Raw genomic sequence first — 19,311 nt, 5'->3', positions numbered from 1 at the left:
GGAGGACGCCGACGCAGGCGCGCTGGGACGCAGGGTCGCACGGCCAGGGAAGAGCTCCCCCTCCTCCCCCAAGTCCAAACAAAACAAGGGCGGGAGCGCGCGCGCCGGAGGGCCCCTGAGGAGGAGTCCGCCAGAAGGGCAGGGGGCTAGGTCGCAGGGGAGGGGAAGGGAGGGGGGCGGAGCGGTCGGGGCAGGCAGACAAAAGGCGCCACCTCCGGGGACCCGGGCGCCCCGCCCCCTCCTCTCAGGGAGCGGCGTCGGCGCCCCGGGCGAGCGGCCTCCGCCACTCGCCTTCGGGGCTCAGCGAGCCCGCGCCCACTCCCCGGCCGCCTGTTCCGTCCTGCGTTACCTCTGCGTTCGGCCGGTCCTGGCGCCCGCGTCCCGCACGGCCTCTCGGCGCCGCTCCCGCCGCCGCTAGTCGCCTCCGCCGCCGCTGTCCTCCAGTCCCAGCCGCCGAGCTCTGCCGCCCCGCCCCCCTGCCCGCGGCCCCGCGCGCGCCCCCGCCGGCCCCGCCCCCCGCGCGTGGGGTACGAGGGGGCGCGCGGGGACGGGCGGACGCCGGCGGAGCGCGGGGCGTCGGCGCGCGTTCCCGGCGCTGCTTGGTGGCACCCATTGGCTTGGCTTGGCGTGGCGGGGCGGTGTCGGTTTCCTCGGAGGGGCGCTGCTTTCCCCCGCAACCTTGGCTTTCTATGCTCTCCAGGGCAGTCCCTGCTCTTAACTGGGTTTCCGCTTCGGCCACCCGTCCGCCTTTAGCGGGTCTCGCCTTTTCCGCTTCTCAGTTTAGGCGCTGCTCAAGAGCAGACAACCGTTTTTGAAGACCGTAGAAGAATTGGAAAACTAGAGAGCGGAGAATTCACTGCCTCGCATTAGCTCCCGTTAAGTCTCCAGACAGTACAGGGCAGAGTAGTGACTCGGGAGTCGGAACTGAAAAGTTGAAACGGGCTTTCCGAGCTCCCTAATCCGCACATGCAGGGGGAGTTCCCCAGAAGAAAACCCTGAGATTAGAAGACGGGATTCCCTTTGAATTGTCATATTACGTTGCTATCAGCGTACTTAAGCAACGTACATACGAAGGAAAAGTGCAGCTCTTCAAAGCTAGTTTGGAAAGATTGTTTTTAAAGTTGCAGCTGTTGGGGGACAGGGGAGGGACTGGGTAATAAATGTAGGGAAATACCAGTAGAATTGCCCCAAGCTTACAGTACCCAAACGTATGTGCCAAGGTTTATAAAGACGACATCATTTAAGCACTCACCTGGCCTTGCCATTAGCATGATTCGTGTCACCAGCTTTCCCTGCCACAGCCACCCCACTCTATCGGTTCAAATTTCACAGCCACCATAAAAAATGTTTTACGAGGTGAGTGAATAATCATGATGAATAATCATATCCTGATGGCATTACCAGTGTTTAGTACTCTGGTGTGATATTCCAGCTGTTCAGAAGGGGTTTTGGTCTTTTTATGGCATTCTTCATTCTGCTCACTCCCTTTGTTGTTAACGTTTCTGTTGTCTCCCTTTTCAAAGACTCTGTTCCATTTTTATGTATTCGTACATTTAAAACATCCTACCATTCTGCTTTTACACTAAAATGTATTTAACCCCATCTCATGTAAGAAGCAGACTCGGAAGAGAGCAAACTGGGAGATGTTTCCTCCTCCACATATTTTTGCTAAAAAAAATAAAATAAAATAAACTTAGGCCTAGACTGGTGGTTTATGCCTGTAATCCCTGCACTTTGGGAGGCCTAGGTGGGAGGATTGCATGAGGCTTGGGGCCAGGAGTTCGAGGCCAGCCAGGGCAACATAATTAGACCCCATCTCTAAATAAATAAATAAGGCAGGAATGGTGGCAAAGGCTTTTAGTCCCAGCTACTTGGGAGGCTGAGGCAGGAGGATGGCTGAAGCCCAGAAGTTTGAGGCCACAGTGAGCTATGATCACCACTGCGCTCCAGCCTGATAGAGCAAGACCCTGTCTCAAAAACATCTTGGTTAGGCACGGTGGCTCATGCCTGTAATCCCAGCACTTTGGGGGGTTTAGGTTCCCAAAAGGAGGATCTTTTTAGCCCAGGAAGTTTAAGACCACCCTGGAGCAACATGGAGAAACCCCATTTCTATACATGATAAAAATATTAGGCCGGGAACGGTGGCTCAAGCCTGTAATCCCAGCACTTGGGGAGGCCGAGGCAGGCAGATCATGAGGTCAGGAGATCCAGACCATCCTGACTAACACGGTGAAAGCCTGTATCTACTGAAAATACAAAAAATTAGCCGGGCATGGTGGCACGAGCCTGTAGTCCCAGCTACTCACAGGAGGCTGAGGAAGGAGAATCACTTGAACTCAGGAGAAGGAGGTTGCAGTGAGCCGAGATCGCACCACTGCACTCCAGCCTGGGTGACCGAGCGAGACTCCGTATATATATATAAAAAAATTAGCTGGGTGTGGTGACACACACCTGTGGTCACCTACATGGGAGGCTGAGATGGGAGGATCACTTAAGCACAAATGGTTGAGGCTGTAGTGAGCCGTGGTGGTGACACTGCACTTCACCGTGGGCAATAAAGTGTTCCAAAAATCAATCAAGCTGGAGTGTCGTGGCTCATGCCTGTAATCCCAGCACTTTGGGAGGCCTAGGTCAGGAGTTCGAGACCAGCCTGGCCAACATGGTGAAACTCTGTCCCTACTAAAAATACAAAAATTAGCTGGGCGTGTGGCACGTGCCTGCAATCCCAGCCACTCGGGAGGCTGAGGCAGGAGAACCCCTTGAACCCAGGAGGCAGAGGTTGCAGTGAGCCAAGATTGCGCCACTGCACTCCAGCCTGTCCAACAGAGCGAGTCTCTGTCTAAAAAAAAAAAAAAAAATCAAGGCTGGGCATAGTAGCTCACACCTGTAATCCCAGCACTTTGGGAGGCAGAGGCAGGCGAATCACCTGAGGTCAGGAGTTCAGGCCATCCTGGCCAACATGATGAAACACTGTCTCTACAAAAATACAAAAATTAGCCGGGCATGATGGTGGGGGCCTGTAATCCCAGCTACTCAGGAGGCTGAGGGGGGAGAATCCCTTGAGCCTGGGAGGCGGAGGCTGCAGTGAGCAGAGATCGTGCTGTTGCACTCCAGCCTGGGCGACAGAGCAAGACTCTGTCTCAGAAACAACAACAACAACAAAAAATCAATCTTACTTTGTTGTTCACGACATGAACACCAAAGAAGGAAAAGTCCTGAAACAAATTTTTTCCACAAGAGTGCGGCGCGCGCCACGCACACACACACACACAGAGGCAGGCATTGAGGGTACCACTTACTGAAGACTGAAGCTGAATGTTTTCTACTTAGGCATCTGAAATTTTTATTATAGATGTCTATTAAAGCACTTTACCTTTGCTCAATGTAATATTTAATATCTGGCCAGTTTTGATTTTTGTATGTACCTGCCTCTGAATCAAAAGATTCCATAGGCGTATAGTTTTATAGTTTATTTCACTTGGCTTTCTTTAAGCTATACTAGTCACAGATCATTGAAGTGTGTTATGTAACAGGTGTTGTTTTGTTTTGAGATGGAGTCTCTCTCTCTCACCCAGGCTGGAGTGCACTGGCGGGATCTTGGCTCACTGCAACCTCCACCTCCTGGGTTCAAGTGATTCTTACGCCTCAGCCTTCCAAGTAGCTGGGATTACAGACGTGCACCACCATGACTGGCTAATTTTTGTATTTTTAGTAGCGACGGGATTTCACCATGTTGGCCAAGCTGGCCTTGAACTCCTGACCGCAGGTGATCCACCTGCCTCAGCCTCCCAAAGTGCTGGGATTACAGGTGTGAGCCACTGCACCCAGCCAACAATTACATGATGATTTTTGTACCATTTACTTAAACGTAAACAAACTGCATTGGTGGAAAGACCCACCTTGAAAAGTTTAGAAGAGCAGGTCAGTTCTTACGGGGTGTATTATAGAAGGCTGCCATCGAAGACTGAGCTTCCAGGCACTGGGAAGACCCTCTCACTCAGAGACCTCTCACACTCATCAAAGTCCCTGAAGTTCTACCACTCAGAGATTCATTCCTTTGGTTTAATCTTCACTTTCTTCTACAGCACCTAAAAAAATTGTTTTAGAGATGGGGTCTTGCTATGCTGCCCAGACTGGACTCAAACTCCTGGGCTCAAGCAGTTCTCCTGCCTCAGTCTCCCAAGCAGCTGTAATTATAGGCACACCACCTCTCCCAGCCATTCTTCTATAGCACTTTTCAAGTGATAATTGAGAATTCCTACTTTAAACCTCCTTCCGGATGGATCAGAAGATAAGAACCCTGGAGGTCTGACTAGGGTAGGAACTTCTGGGGAGAGAAAGGAGTAAATGAGGGGCCATCTGTGATGACTTCACAGTTCTGCCCAAGGCTATCCATTCTCAGGGAGTCCTTGCCTAGGGAGTCCCAGAAAGATGAAGAAACATAGTAGTTTGTGAACTAGGAGTGCAAGTGTTAAGAAGTCCTCACAATCTAACTGTATCATCTCTAATTTTCAACACCCACTTTTTCAGAAGCCAAGTCCCTGTTGAAACTTTAGCATGAGACTAGCTTTGCAGACTTCACAGCCTGTTGTGAAGGTAATAGATTGGTTGCTTTTTGTTTTTGTTTTCTTCCTGTTCCTCAAATTTATTTTATGTATGTATTTATGTATGTATGCATGCATGTATTTTTGAGACAGTCTCGCTCTGTCGCCCAGGCTGGAGTGCACTGGCGGGATCTCGGCTCACTGCAACCTCCACCTCCTGGGTTCAAGTGATTCTTATGCCTCAACCTTCCAAGTAGCTGGGATTACAGGCGCGCACCACCACGCCTGGCTAATTTTTGTATTTTTAGTAGAGATGAGGTTTCACCATGTTGGCCAGGCTGGTCTTGAACTCTTCACCTCAGGTGATCCACCTGCCTGGCCTCCTAAAATGCGGGGATTACAGGCATGAGCCACTGTGCCCAGACAAAGCAACTGCAGATTCAGATTCTAGGAATATTCCAGACCAGAGCTATGACATCACAGTCACTGGGCTGAGCATCAGAAGACATATCTACCTATTTTACTTACATTCCACCTTGTGTTAACAAGGAGAGGTTTGAAGAATTATTCCCCCCATGGGGGTTTTCTGGTAAAAATCAGAAAACAAATTCTAGAAGAGCTGTTAACAGTCAAATAATTTTAAAACATTTATTATGGAGACAGGGTCTTGTTCTGTCGCCCAGACAGGAGTGCAGTAGCACAATCACAGCATCGAATTCCTGGGCTCAGGTAATCCTCCTGCCTCAGCCTCCTGAGTAGTTGGGATTACAGGCACCCACCACCATGCCCAGTTAAATTTTTTTTTTATTTTGTATAGTCTCACTATATTGCGCAGGCTAGTCTGGAACTGGGCTCCAGTGACCCTCCAGTCTTGGCCTGCTATATTCCTAGCTGTAATTGGCTGCAATTACAGCTGTGAGCCACTGTGCCTGGCCAACACTTGAAGAATAATTCTTGATTGGCTGGTGGGAAGAGGAGGGTTCTGTTCCTAGCCCAGCTGATCTTTATTCTTTCCATGAGTCATGTCTGAGGGATTGCAATTTCACACAGAAGTAACAACAACAAAAAAAAACAGGCCAGGGCTTGGATCTCATTAGAATGTATGGTCTTGGCAGGGTTGAAGGTTACTGGACTTTTGTGGTTTCCAGCCAGAAGGACTGGAAACAGCCCCTAACTTAGCTGCAGCATGGAAAGGGATGGTAAGAGAAGGAACAATGTATGCTGCTTAACAAGAAATGGAGGCTGATAAAAACATTTAATGTGATTCTCCCACTCCCAGTGATTTTCTCTTACTGTTTGTAGTGTTACTTGAGGGTCAAGATGTTGGTTTAAAGGCAGGAACACCCTTGGAACCTCCCTTGCCATTGCTGCACTTTTCTTTATTCACTGGTGACAATAGTTTGAACTCCACTTAGCCTAGCAGTCATCCAACTTTGAAACATTTTCTTAAACTGAAGAATTCTGAAACACATGTTGTCCCAACAGTTTTGGATAAAGGATCGTGAATCAGTAATCGCCTCTTGCCCATGGGGGATACCTTCCAAGAACCCCAGTTGATGCCTGAAACTATGGATAGTACAAAATCTTATGCACACTGTGTTTTTTCCTATACCTAAATACATGTAAGAAAGTTTCATTTATAAATTAGGTGCAGTTAAGATTAACAACAATTATAACAATGTACTGTTAAAAAAGTTATGTGGATGTGGTTCTCTGAAAACATTTTTGAACTGTGGTCAGGCGTGGTGGCTCATGCCTGTAATCCCAGCACTTTGGGAAGCTGAGGCTGGCAGACTGCTTGAGCCTAGGAGTCAAGACCAGCCTGGGCAACGTGGTGAAACTCTAGGTCTCTGCCAAAGAATTTTGACTGTGGGGTCCCTGAAACCTCGAAAAGTGAAATCACGAATACGGGGGTACTACTGTATATAAAAGCCAAAATGTTTTACTAAATAACATTTACCTTAAGGTGTATTTGTATGTTCTATTTTGTAAAATGCCGACTGCATTTTTAAAAGTTAATTCTGCCATTCACAGTTAGAGAAACTCTATCCTATAGATGTCAGCAGCCTCCGCCCAGCGTTCAGTGGGAGTCAACATTTCTACCTACAGCTCTTACCTGAGGGAGTCTGAAAAGTGTGCCAAACGTTTCCTATCATTTTGAGGATAAAGGTTTGAAATAACAGTTATCCTTGAGTTTGTAGCATCTGACATACTGAGTAGAGTTACAATTCAGCATGCAAGGGAACAGAAACATTTGAGAATGTTATTACAAGAGTCTTTCCATAGGGATAGAATCTAAAACCAAGGTGAGTAAAGTACTTAGTCCCGCCATCTTCAGGGAAACTTCAGGGAACTTGCTTCCAAGCCTGTATTCATGTCAGGTTCTGGGATTTGTGTTGATAGGTCTTTTCCTGCTTTCAATGCCAGAGGCAAACCAGCTGCTTTTCAGCCTGAAGACACACTACTTGCCAGATGTACTAAAAGCAGAATATATCCAGTTTTGTTTTGACAGTGTCATGTGAAGTAAATGTACTAACAGCACTGTTCCTCCCCTTTTACTCCTGCTTTGTGGCTTTACAGGCAAATCTTTGCAGGAGGATTTCCTTCTTTGCAGGGCAACCAGGCCTCTGAGGGTGGCCAGAAATTAGTGTCAGCTCAGTGACATCCAGGGTGACCAACTGTCCCAGTTTATCCATTGAGGGTAGGGTGGGGAGTTTGTAGGGGTGGGGGTTGGACTTTCAGTTTTTGTTTTTTGTTTTTTTTCCTTGAGATGGAGTCTTGCCCTGTCACCCAGGCTGGAGTGCACTGGCATGATCTTGGCTCACTGCAACCTCCGCCTCCTGGGTTCAAGCAATTCTCCTGCCTCAGCCTCCTACCTGGGACTAGAGGCACGCGCCATCGTGCCTGGCTAATTTTTGCATTTTCAGTAGAGACAGGGTTTCACCATGTTGGCCAGGCTGGTCCTGAACTCCTGACCTTGTGATCCACCTGCCTTGGCCTCCCAAAGTGCTGGGATTACATCCGTGAGCCACCACGACCAGCCAGACTTTCCGTTTTTAAACCAGAAAAGTCCCAGCAAACCAAGTTGGCTACCCTAGGACATTTGTTTTGTAGATATGGAGTAGTCTGAGAAAGTTTAAGTGTAAAGGGAATATTTTTCTTTTCAATAAAACCCAGTAATTTGGGCTGGGCGCGGTGGCTGACGCCTGTAATCATAGCACTTTGGGAGGTCGAGGTGGGTGGATCACCTGATGTTAGGAGTTGGGGACCAGACTGGCCAACATGTTGAAACCCCGTCTCTACTAAGAATACAGAAATCCGCCGGGCTCAGTGGCTCACACCTGTAATCCCAGCACTTTGGGAGGCCGAGGTGGGCGGATCGCCTGAGGTCAAGAGTCCAAGACCAGCCTGGCCAACATGGTGAAACCCCATCTCTACTAAAAATTTAAAAATTAGCCTCCTGAACCAGGAGGCGGAAGTTGCAGTGAGCCAAGGTCATGCCACCACACTCCAGCCTGGGTGACAGAGGGAGACTCCATCTCCAAAATAAATAAATAAAAAATTAGGAATGGTGCTGCATGCCTGTAGTCCCGGCTACTCGGGAGGCCGAGGCAGGATAGTCGCTTGAACCTGGGAGGCGGAGGTTGCAGTGAGCAGAGATCATGCCACTACACTCCAGCCTGGATGACAGAGCAAGACTCTGTTTCAAAGAAGCAAAAAAACAGGCCAGACGTGGTGGCTCATGCCTGTAATCCCAGCACTTTGGGACGCCGAGGCAGGCAGATCATGAGGTCAGGAGATTGAGACCATCCTGGCTAACACGGTGAAGCCCCGTCTCTACTAAAAAATAAAAATAAAAATAAATAATGAGCCGGGCGCGGTGGCGGGCGCCTGTAGTCCCAGCTACTCAGGAGGCTGAGGCAGGAGAATGGCGTGAACCCGGGAAGCGGAGTTTGCAGTGAGCCGAGATTGCGCCACTGCACTCCAGCCTGGGCGACAGAGCAAGACTCTGTCTCAAAAAACAAAAAACAAACCAAAAGACACAAAAACAACAACAAAAAACCCCCAGTAAATTAAAGGAAAACATGAGTCAAAATCTGTGGTTGGGAATAAGATGGAATTTTAAAAATTAGAATCATGAAATTGGATCCATTTATTTAAAAAAATAGATGAAGAGTTTCAAAAAGATGGTGATGAAAAGGATCATTTCATTTTATAAATCAAAACGCAACTGCATGGTGATGAGAAAATGCAAACTTTCAAAAAACCAATACATACTGGCTCTGCGTTTTGTTTTGTTTCGTTTTTTTTGAGACGAGTCTCGCTCTCTCGCCAGGCTGGAATGCAGTGGCGAGATCTCGGCTCACTGCAACCTCTGCCTCCCGGGTTCAAGGGATTCTCCTGCCTCAGCCTCTTGAGTAGCTGGGACTATAGGCGCATGCCACCACGCCCAGCTAATTTTTGTACTTTTAGTAGAGACGGGGTTTCACCACATTGGCCAGGATGGTCTTGATCTCTTAACCTCGTGATCCGCCTACCTCAGTCTCCCAAAGTGTTGGGATTACTGGCGTTAGCCAGCGCACCCTGCTGGCTCTGAGTTTTCTTAATATACTTGCACAAGGCTGTAAAAGTTTCAACCATCCAAACTTTGGAATTAGTAGCATAATTCTTAAGAACCATATATATCAAGACCCAGGGTTGTTCAGCTTTAAAAACTGACATTTCATTGGTGATATTCCTGCTCTTCGCAAAAGATAAAAACATTTTGAGCAAGAAAAAAACCCCACGATTATATTCAAATTTATCCTAATCTTTGTGTCTTTTTTACACTCTGCTGGTTAAGTCTATGACACTTAATAAGAAAAAGCCAGAATTTATTTATTTATTTATTTATGTATTTATTTATTTATTATTTATTTATTTGATGGAGTCTCACTCTGTCGCCCAGGCTGGAGTGCAGTGGTGTGATCTCAGCTCACTGCAACCTCCACCTCCCAGGTTCAAGCAGTTCTCCTGCCTCAGCCTCCCGAGTAGCTGGGACTACAGTTGCGTACCACCGTGCCTGGCTAATTTTTTGTATTTTTAGTAGAGACAGGGTTTCACCGTGTTAGCCAGGATGGTCTTGATCTCCTGACCTCATGATCTGTCTGCCTTGGCCTCTCAAAGTGCTAGGATTATAGGCATGAGCCACCGCGCCCAGCCTGGAATGTATTCTAAGCAGCCAGCAGGCTTGTTTGATATAGCTCTCTCTTTGCCCAAAGTAGTTGGCATCCCCTAAATTAGGAACAAAGCCAGAGCTGGATGTGACAGAACATGCATTTGTAACTACCTGGTATTTTTGGGAGTTCATTATGATTTTGTAGGAAAATAGTCATTTTCTTTCTAGGTAGGGCAATAAACAACTTGAAAGGGACACTAAGCATTGATCCTTGTGTTAAAAAACAAAAACAAAAAAACCCCAGGATTTTGCAATGTTCTACTGAATCCCCGGAAAAGTGGGAGCTAAAAGCCTCTATTCCCAAGTCTGTTAGCCGTAGGGATAGACAGTTAAGACTTCACAGTATTTTCTAGGGAAAGTAAAACAAATTTAAAAATTTGATCAATAGAAATGTGGGCCGGGCATGGTGGCTCACGCCTGTAATCCCAGCACTTTGGGAGGCTGAGGCAGGCAGATCACCTGAGGTCAGGAGTTCGAGACCAGCCTGGCAAATATGATGAAATCCCATCTCTACTGAAAATACAAAAAAATTAGCCAGGCGTGGTGGTGCATGCTTGTAGTCCCAGCTGCTTGGGAGGCTGAGGCAGGAGAATCGCTTTAACTGTGGAGGCGGAGGTTGCATTCAGCCGAGATCGTGCCACTGCACTCCAGCCTGGGTGACAGTGAGACTCCGTCTCAAAAGAAAAATAAAAAATAAAAAAGAAATGTGGATAGGTAAACCATAATCTCCTACAGTTCTGAAGATGGTGTAGCCTAACTGTATCTAACTGATTATGACTAAGGTAGTAGAGTGTGGCAGAAAAAGAACACTGGACACAGGCCGGTAGGGCCCTAGGTATTTCAGGCAGAATGCTGGGCACTTTAGCCGATCTCCTTTAATTCCTCAAGACAACCCCACGAAGTGGATAATGTTACTTTTGTTTTATAGATGAGGCAACTGGCCAGGTGCAGTAACTCATGCCTGCAACCCCAGCACATTGGGAGGCTAAGGTGGGTTGATGACTTGAGCTCAGGTGTTCGAGACCAGCCTGGGCAACATGGTGAAAACCCATCTCTACAAAAAATACAAAAATTAGCCACAGTCCCAGCTACTCTGGAGGCTCCCTTGAGCCCAGGAGACAGAGGTTGCAATGAGCTGAGATCACAGCACTAAGCTCCAGCCTGGGCAACAGAGACCGACCCCGTCTCAAAAATACATACATACATACATACATACATAAGAGGAAACCGAGGTTTCAGCAACCCCGGCAGGGCTATACTAATGCCCCTATTTTTCCAATGCCAACAATCCAAACTATATCCACTATATCATTTCCCCAAAAGAAAGCTCTTGGTGGTGAGAGTTATTTTTTGGACAATAGTGCCTCCGAGAAAACAAGTGCCAGTCCTGCTTCTGACACTTGCTAGGTACATGACTTCTGTGGTACTCAGTTCCCTACCTGGTAAAAGGAAGCAGTACCACCTTACATGTCAGAAGCCTAGTATGAAGACCAATTAGATGCCATCCTGCATTGCCTAGGAAATTAATTTACTATTCGTTTACTACAGAAATTAGTTTTAACATGTATCATTTCACTGATACTGTGCTACAGGAAGGGTTTCTGTATTGTAGATGCGAAAGTACAAGCCTAAAGGTTCTCAAAGCAGCATATAACTTGTTTTGTGTTAGCTTTTTGAAGAGGATTATACTCTGGCAGAGATGTGAAATACTCCTAGGCAGTGGTTCTTAAACTTCAGTGTGCCTAAGAATCATCTGAAGAGCTTAATAGCAATTTCTTGGGATCCTTCCATCTCTTCAGATTCTGTTTTAGTAGGCTGGGGCCTGTGAATTTGCATTCTAATAAGCTCGCAGGTGATGCTGATGCTGCTAGTCCGAGGCCCATACTTTCACTCACCATGAGGTTAGATATAACTGATTACTCCAAAGAGACTACAGTTATTCCAACATGCTGTGTGGCTAACTGTGAACTGGAAAAGGCTGAAAGCATTGTTATTCCTTTTGCCGAGTAACTATTAAAAAACCAACTAAAGTTCATCTCCAGTGAATTCTGCTAAGTGAAAGTTTAGGGCAACTTTCAAAAGTTCTTTCCATGACCGGGCGCGGTAGCTCATGCCTGTAATCCCAGCACGTTGGGAGGCCAAGGCGGGTGGATCACCTGAGGTTAGGAGTTCAAGACTAGCCTGGTCAAATGGTGAAACCCCGTCTCTACTAAAAATACAAAAATTAGCCAGGCGTGGTGGTGCATGCCTGTAGTCCCAGTTACTTGGAAGGCTGAGGCAGGAGAATCACTTGAACCTGGGAGGTGGAGGTTGCAGTGAGCTGAGATTGTGCCATTGCACTCCAGCCTGGGTGATAGAGTGAGACTCTGTATCAAAAAGAAAAAAAAAAAAGGTTCTTTCCCTCTATTTGTCCAGAAAAAGTTTGTCTGGATTAATTTGTCACTGGGCACGTTCAGATTCGACTTTTGCATGTGAGAATGAACTGTTGCCATACTGTCACCCTTTCTTCATTCTCAAATACACCATGCGTCACCCAACCATGGACTTTGCACACAAGATCTCCTCTACTTGAACAGACCCCCTTAACTATTTGATTCTCCAGATTTTTGTTTAAAATTCTCCTCCTAAGGGCAGCATTCCCTAATCCCCTAGTGCATACAGGGTCCCCATTATATGCTCTCTTAACACTGTATTTTCAAAATATGTGCCATATGTAAGTCCATTTGTTTGTCCAACACATTGCAGTTAAAATATATTTCTGAAATACCTGAAAATAGAAATCATTCTCTATATTGTTAGCTGAATCAGGTTATTTTCACCATTCCAATGTCGTCTCAACCCTGGGTCATATTATGATCACCTAGGGAATTTAAAGAAAAAAAAAAAGAGAAAGAGATGCCCAGGTCTCGTCCCCAGAGATTCTGAAATAATGGTCTGAGGTGGGGCTCCAGGATTGGTATTTTTGAAAGTTTTCCAGGTACTTCTAACATGCAGCCGATGGCGAGCACTATTTATTCCACACTGTAGGAAGCAGCTATGGCAGGGTGGCTTTTTGGAATTTGGCCAAGATCGTTTCCTAGGACTTCAGGTCAGAGGACATGTATTTACCAACAAGAGGTAAATATGACAGAAGGATTGAAAAGGAATAGTGATAGTACAAGTTCAACTCATGGGGATTTGAAATTTCAGAAATTCTTGATATTTTTATTTCATTGAAAAGCTGGTAATATCCTATTATTACCAAAACCTTGTATCTTTTTTAAGCTTGGTAGGCAGTATTTAAGGTGATTCTGGAGGTGCTCATATGGTTGGCAAGAGTGAACCCTTTCTAGAGAAGACAGGAAGGCCCATACCAAGCGGGTGGTCAAATATTCAGTGAACAGCAGTGTTAGCATTAGACCACAGATCTCCCAATTCTAGTCTATACCTCCTTCCACTACAGCACACAACTTCTTCCTACAGAAAGAAGAGTGAACTCTTGATATTCACTTAGGTGGCATCTCCCCACCCCCCGTTGGTTCTTCTGATACCCTAACTCATCTACTTTAAACTTGTATGGTTTCTAAATAGATGTATTTAAAGGTTTTACATTTACCTAAAAGTATTACTCAGCTTTTTTTGCTTTAAGAGACAGGGTCTCAACTCTTGTCACCCAGGCTGGAGTGCAGTGGCACAATCAAAGCTCACTGTAACCTCAAACTCTTGGGCTTACTTTACGTTTATCTCAAGTTTTGACATGCAGTGCTTTTATCATCAGTTAACTTTTCATTATTTCACAATTTCCATTATTATTTAACCGAGTTAACGTTTTAACACTGCTCTGTATTCGCACCTTAGTAGACTCTAAATGTTACTAAGGGAAATTAAAACAAATCATGAGAATGGGGAAAGAAACAGTTCAATATTTATTTGAGACAGAGTCTCACTCTGTCACCCAGGCTGGAGTGCAGTGGCCCTATCTTGGTTCACTGCAACCTCCGCCTCCCAGGTTCAAGTCTTGTGCCTCAACCTTCTGGGTAGCTGGAATTACAGGCATGTGCCACCACGCCCAGCTAATTTTTGTATTTTTTTAGTAGAGACAGAGTCTTGCCATGTTGGCCAGGCTGGTTTTGAACTCCTGGCCTCAAGTGATCTGCCCACCATGGCCTCCCAAAAGTGCTGGGATTACAGGTATGAGCCCCAGTGGCTGGCCCTCTATTTTCTTCTCCTGTAAGATGAGCAGAAAATGAATGAGGTATCTATAGGCTTGAGTCTTTTGGGTACCAAAGTATTTTATCTTATTATTATTATTTTTTAGACAGAGTCTTGCTCTGTTACCCAAGCTGGAGTGCAATGGCAGGATCTTGGCTCACTGCAACCTCTGCCTCCCGGAGTCAAGCAGTTCTCCTACGTCAGCCTCCCAAGTATCTGGGACTACAGGTGCCCGCCACCACACCCGGCTAATTTTGTATGTTTTTAGTAGAGATGGGGTTTCACCATGTTGGACAGGCTGGTCTCAAACTCCTGACATGTGATCTACCCACCCTGGCCTCCCAAAGTGCTAGGATTACAGGCGTGAGCCACTGCGTTCGGCCCAGAGTAATACATACACACACACACACACACACACACACACACACCAGAACTATGTTTTCTTTTTTTTTTTTTGAGACAGAGTCTCACTGTCATCAGGTTGGAGTGCTGTGGCGCGATCTTGGCTCACTGAAACCTTCGACTCCTTGGTTCAAATGATTCTCCTGCCTCAGCCTCCCAACTAGCTGGGATTACAGGCATGTGTCACCACACACAGTTAACTTTTGTATTTTTAGCAGAGACGGTGTTTCAGCATGTTGGCCAGGATGGTCTCGATCTACTTACCTCGTGATCCACCCATCATGGCCTCCCAAAGTACTGGGATTACAGAGGTGAGCTACCGTGCCCAGCCCAGAACTATGTTTTCTAAAGGTCATAGTGCTCCATGTGAAAGCAGCTTACTCACCTGGCAAGAAAATGAAGTTTAAAATGTTGGCAGACCAACAGGCTGAGATGCCCCAATAGCAACATGCAAACCCAGTGAGTAAAATCTTGGTTTCTAAATCCTATTCTCCTAAAAGAAACCAGGGATTCTTGTAGAAATGGCTGATTCTAGGACTGAGGCAGGGAAAATATAAGGTATGTCTGTGGCATCATGTGATGTCAGAAAGTACATGCTCTAAAAAACAAAACTATCAGGGAATGTCAAGGGACACACAAGCCAACTTGAAAGAGCCCCTAATGGCTAAAGCTGGAACAATCTGAACAATAAAACCATGTACTATTGGGTTATAATTCAAAGTGTGAAATATACACAAGCCCATACTGACAGATACATAGCCACGCGTGTACCTTTATACATACATATAAATACATATGAGTGACTAAATAAACAAATGGAGAAGAGAGACATCTTCCTTGTGGGAAAATTCCAAATCATGTAAGTAGACGCTTCCCACTCTAGAAAGGAAGTGAAGCTTAATTCTCTCCTACTCCCACCTCTCTTCCCAAGTGTGGGCTGGATTTAGTGACTGGCTTTCAAACAGACTAGAGTAAGAAAGGGGGGAAAGAAAAGTTAACTATAGAGTGGAGAAACCTGGCAAACACCAACTTAACTAAGTAAAGTTAAGTGAGTATCTTGTACCTGCTGATAGATGAGAAGAGAGCTTCATTTATATGGTATTTGTGTTTCTATTTTTTAGAGACAGGGTCTCATTCTACTACCCAAGCTGAAATGCCGTGGCATGATCATAGCTCACTGCAGCCTTGAGCTCCTGGGCTCAAGTGATTCTCCTGCCTTAGCTTCCCGAGCAGCTGGGACTACGGGTGTGCATCACCATGCCTGGCTAACTTTTAAGTATTTTTGTAGAGATGGGGGTGGTCTCCCTATATTGCCCAGGCTGGTCTCAAACTCCTAGCTTCAAGTAATCCTCCTGCCTTGGTTTCCCAAAGAGCTGGGATTAAAATATACAGTTATTTTTATCTAAAATACATAACCCCACTTTAATCATGAGAAAAACACCAGACAAATACAAATTGACAGACATTCTACAAAATGTCCCATTATTACTCCTCAAAATTGTCAAGGTCATGAAAAAGACCAAAAAACTGTCAAAGTTCAGAGGACACTAAGGAGATGATTACTTAGATGCAATGTAGTATACTGGATTGCATCTTGGACCAGAAAAGGGACATAGGTGAAAATCTAAATAGTCTTAGGTTTAGTTACAAGGAACATACCAGAGCTGGTTTCTTAGTTTTGACAAATGTCCCATGGTAATATAAGATGTTATTATAAAGGGAACTGGGTGAGGGGTATATGGAACTTTCTGTAAAATCTGCAACTTTTCTGTGAGTCTAAAATTATTTCAAAATAAAACTTTAACTGAATAACATTTGGCATATGATTCTCTGTAGCTTAATGTATAAATCATCTCATGATTTGGTAATACACAGTGATGTCAGGTTGTTTTTTTAAGTCCCCAAACTAACAGATTATCATTTTTCTTTTTGAGGGACATATGTGATATTTTATGCCAGTGGGCATGCAGCATCTCTCTCCCTACCTGGCCTGAGCCTGTAATCCCAGCTACTCGGGAGGCTGAGGCAGGAGAATCACTTGAACACGGGAGGCAGAGGCTGCAGTGAGCCAAGATCATACCACTGCACTCCTGTCTGGGCGACAGATCAAGACTCTATCTCAAGAAAAGAAAAAGCAAACAAAAAGTAACGTAAAATGTTACTCCCTACAAAATGGAGAATATAGAAGTAGATGCTAATGACATAGTTGAAATTGAAAAACTATATTCCTCTACTTTTTTTTTTAAAGAATAAAACTTGAGTGATGAAAACAGAATCAGATATAGTAGCCTAGGATCTTCCCCCCACCAACTTAGAATTCTATTAACTTAAAAGGAGCCATTTGGCTGGGCGCGGTGGCTCAAGCCTGTAATCCCAGCACTTTGGGAGGCCGAGACGGGCGGATCACGAGGTCAGGAGATCGAGACCATCCTGGCTAACACGGTGAAACCCCGTCTCTACTAAAAAAAAAAAAAAAAAAAAAAAGGAGCCATTTGAAACAAAAAGATAGTACGTCAAAAACTCCTAAAACTTGTTTGGAGAGTGGTTTTAAAGCTCTCTTTGGATTTAATTGTTGCAAACAGCCTAGAATGAATTTTGAAATATAAAGAAAAAAATACTAACAAAGATCTGCCAGAGTAATAAGGAGCAGATACTTCTTAGTGGGATATGATGCTGATGCAGCATGTTAATAACCTTTAGCTTTCTGTTTTCATGAAGAATATGAGATCCATGAAAGCAGAGACTACTTTGGTCACTGTTATCCTATCTCCACTTAGTGCACAGTAGAAGTTGAGCTATATATTGGTTGAACAAAACAAGTTCATGATGCATTTATGGGCTGGCTTATTGGCCTAGGCAAGAGCCCAAAATAAGTTCATTTTGAAAATTAGTATCATTTTCCTTTGTTAGAAATGACAAAATGTTCATTTACTGAATAGCCATAAGTTAACTGGTTAGAAAATAGGTATAAGCACCCTAATAAATGCACTAAAAGAGGCATCGGGTCAGGTGCGGTGGCTCACGCCTGTATCCCAGCATTTTGGGAGGCCTTTTGCTACAGCTTGAGGGAGTGCTGGCATATCAATGTTGGCATTGTCACCTATTATATTAAAACAAGAATTGCCAAACCCTGTTTTCCAGTAAAAAGACTAGACAGGGTAATAATCTTGACAATGTTTAGCAATTCAGTTGATATTAGTAGGGGTCTATTATCTTACTTTGCTCATATTTTGTCATTAGGTAACTTCCAATCCTAGCACACATTCCGTGTCCACAGCAACAAGATACTCAAAGCTTACTTTGTAGTCTCTTCAGCACACTTCATGTTATAGGTGAGATTTCAAACATTGTTTCTGTCATTGTACTACAGATGTTTATGTCTTAAGATATTTTTCAACCCTTTAATTGTTCTTTCAAAAATATTTTTCTCTCTCCTCCATTCCTTACACTTGTTAATATGTAAAATACTGGCAACTAGGCCATCTCTACTACCTGAAATCCCTCCCTGGTCAGACCCCTGCAAAAAACAGCTACTGATTCTGAAGAGGCAGTTACCACCCTGTATTCCCCCAAACTCCCCCTCCCTCAACCCCTGTGAGTGCTGCCAATACCTTCTAAAAACTTCTATCACTCAGAAAAGATTCCTTGATCATAATCCTCTGCACTTTGATTCTGGAGTTTGTTTACTCAGCAAGACCCTGTCTCATAACAAAACAAAACAAAAGCAGCATACAGCAGGGGTCCCCAACCCCCGGGCCAACTGCACGTACTGGTCCGAGACCTGTTAGAAACTGGGCTGCACAGCCGGTGAGTGGTGTGTGAGCAAGCATTTCCGCCTGAGCTCTGCCTCCTGTCACATCAACGGCGACATTAGACTCTCACAGGAGCGCGAACCCCATTGTGAACTGCATATGCGAGGGATCTAGGTTGCGCATTGGGGACCACTGGCACACAGCATTACACCACTGAAAAATGGCCTCTGTGGGCTTATGTAGTGGGATCTTGTCTTGTGTTCAGCTACACTTCAGAAAAACATTTTATTGCTATAGAAAATTTTGTTCTTGTGTTTCACAAGTCTTGCCAAGTCTCTTAATGTGGATATTTCTTCAGAGATGGAAGCCAGCAGAAATCTCTTATTATCCAGATACAAAAGACAAAGACTATTTATCTGGGAGTAGTCTGGCTTTCTTCACAAATACACTGATGGCCCACAAACAACTGAAATGGAAAACCATCTGTAGAGACTGCGACTTCATGAAAGGGTGGGAAAATTAGAAAGCACAGCACTCCAATATCTGTAGGAGAAGCAGAGGCCAAAGCAGAGGCCCACAGTTAGCTTTATACTCACCAGAATGCCTTGAATGAGGTTGGAGTTGGCAGACAATGTGATTTTCATACATGGTATTGGTTTGATTTAAACCCCACCCCCACTTTTATAAAAATCCCACCCCCACTTTTGTAAAAGCATAACATAGCTTTTGGTTTTATTCATTCTTTAGAGGACATCTTTGGGTTTCTTAAGCATTGCAGGCAATTGATGGAAGATTTTAAAATCAGTGGTAGTGGCAGTCTCCAAGTGAATTATTATCCTGAGTCCTGATACATACAGTGGAAAACTTAGTTATCTAAAGGACTGCCCTGAGGTTTACTGTCCTGAATGCATTTCTAGTTAGTGTTGGAAATAAGTTTAACTGGACTCCCAGTGGGGCATTCCCACCCAAGCACGAGTGCCCTCCTTACCCACAAAGTAGCTTGCCTTTTCAGTGAGTAGAGACATATACATACATACATGTGCATGCACATACATGCGCACACACGCACACACACACACTCTCAATCTCTCTCGTTTTCTCTCTCTCACCTCAGGAGTGATTTGAATTAGACAATAAATAGCCAGACAGCACCCCCAGGAATGGGCACACATGCAGCAGCTGTCCAAAGGAGAAGTCACTTTAC

The 19,311-nt window shown here is 45.1% G+C and overlaps 1 protein-coding gene across 10 annotated transcripts in view; it reads right to left on the bottom strand.

Moving 5' to 3' along the window:
- Positions 1-478, bottom strand: part of HP1BP3 (heterochromatin protein 1 binding protein 3) — a 46,878-nt gene extending 46,400 nt beyond the window's left edge. For all 10 annotated transcript variants that reach the window (XR_012425043.1, XR_012425046.1, XR_012425041.1 and 7 more), the window contains exon 1: positions 350-478. The gene's annotated coding sequence lies outside the window, so the exon portion shown is untranslated. The remainder of the gene's footprint in view (positions 1-349) is intronic.
- Positions 479-19,311: the final 18,833 nt, after the last annotated feature.

Source organism: Macaca fascicularis, chromosome 1 (genome assembly GCF_037993035.2).
Source record: "Macaca fascicularis isolate 582-1 chromosome 1, T2T-MFA8v1.1".
Lineage (NCBI taxonomy): Eukaryota > Metazoa > Chordata > Mammalia > Primates > Cercopithecidae > Macaca > Macaca fascicularis.
This window is presented reverse-complemented; position numbering and strand designations above follow the sequence as displayed.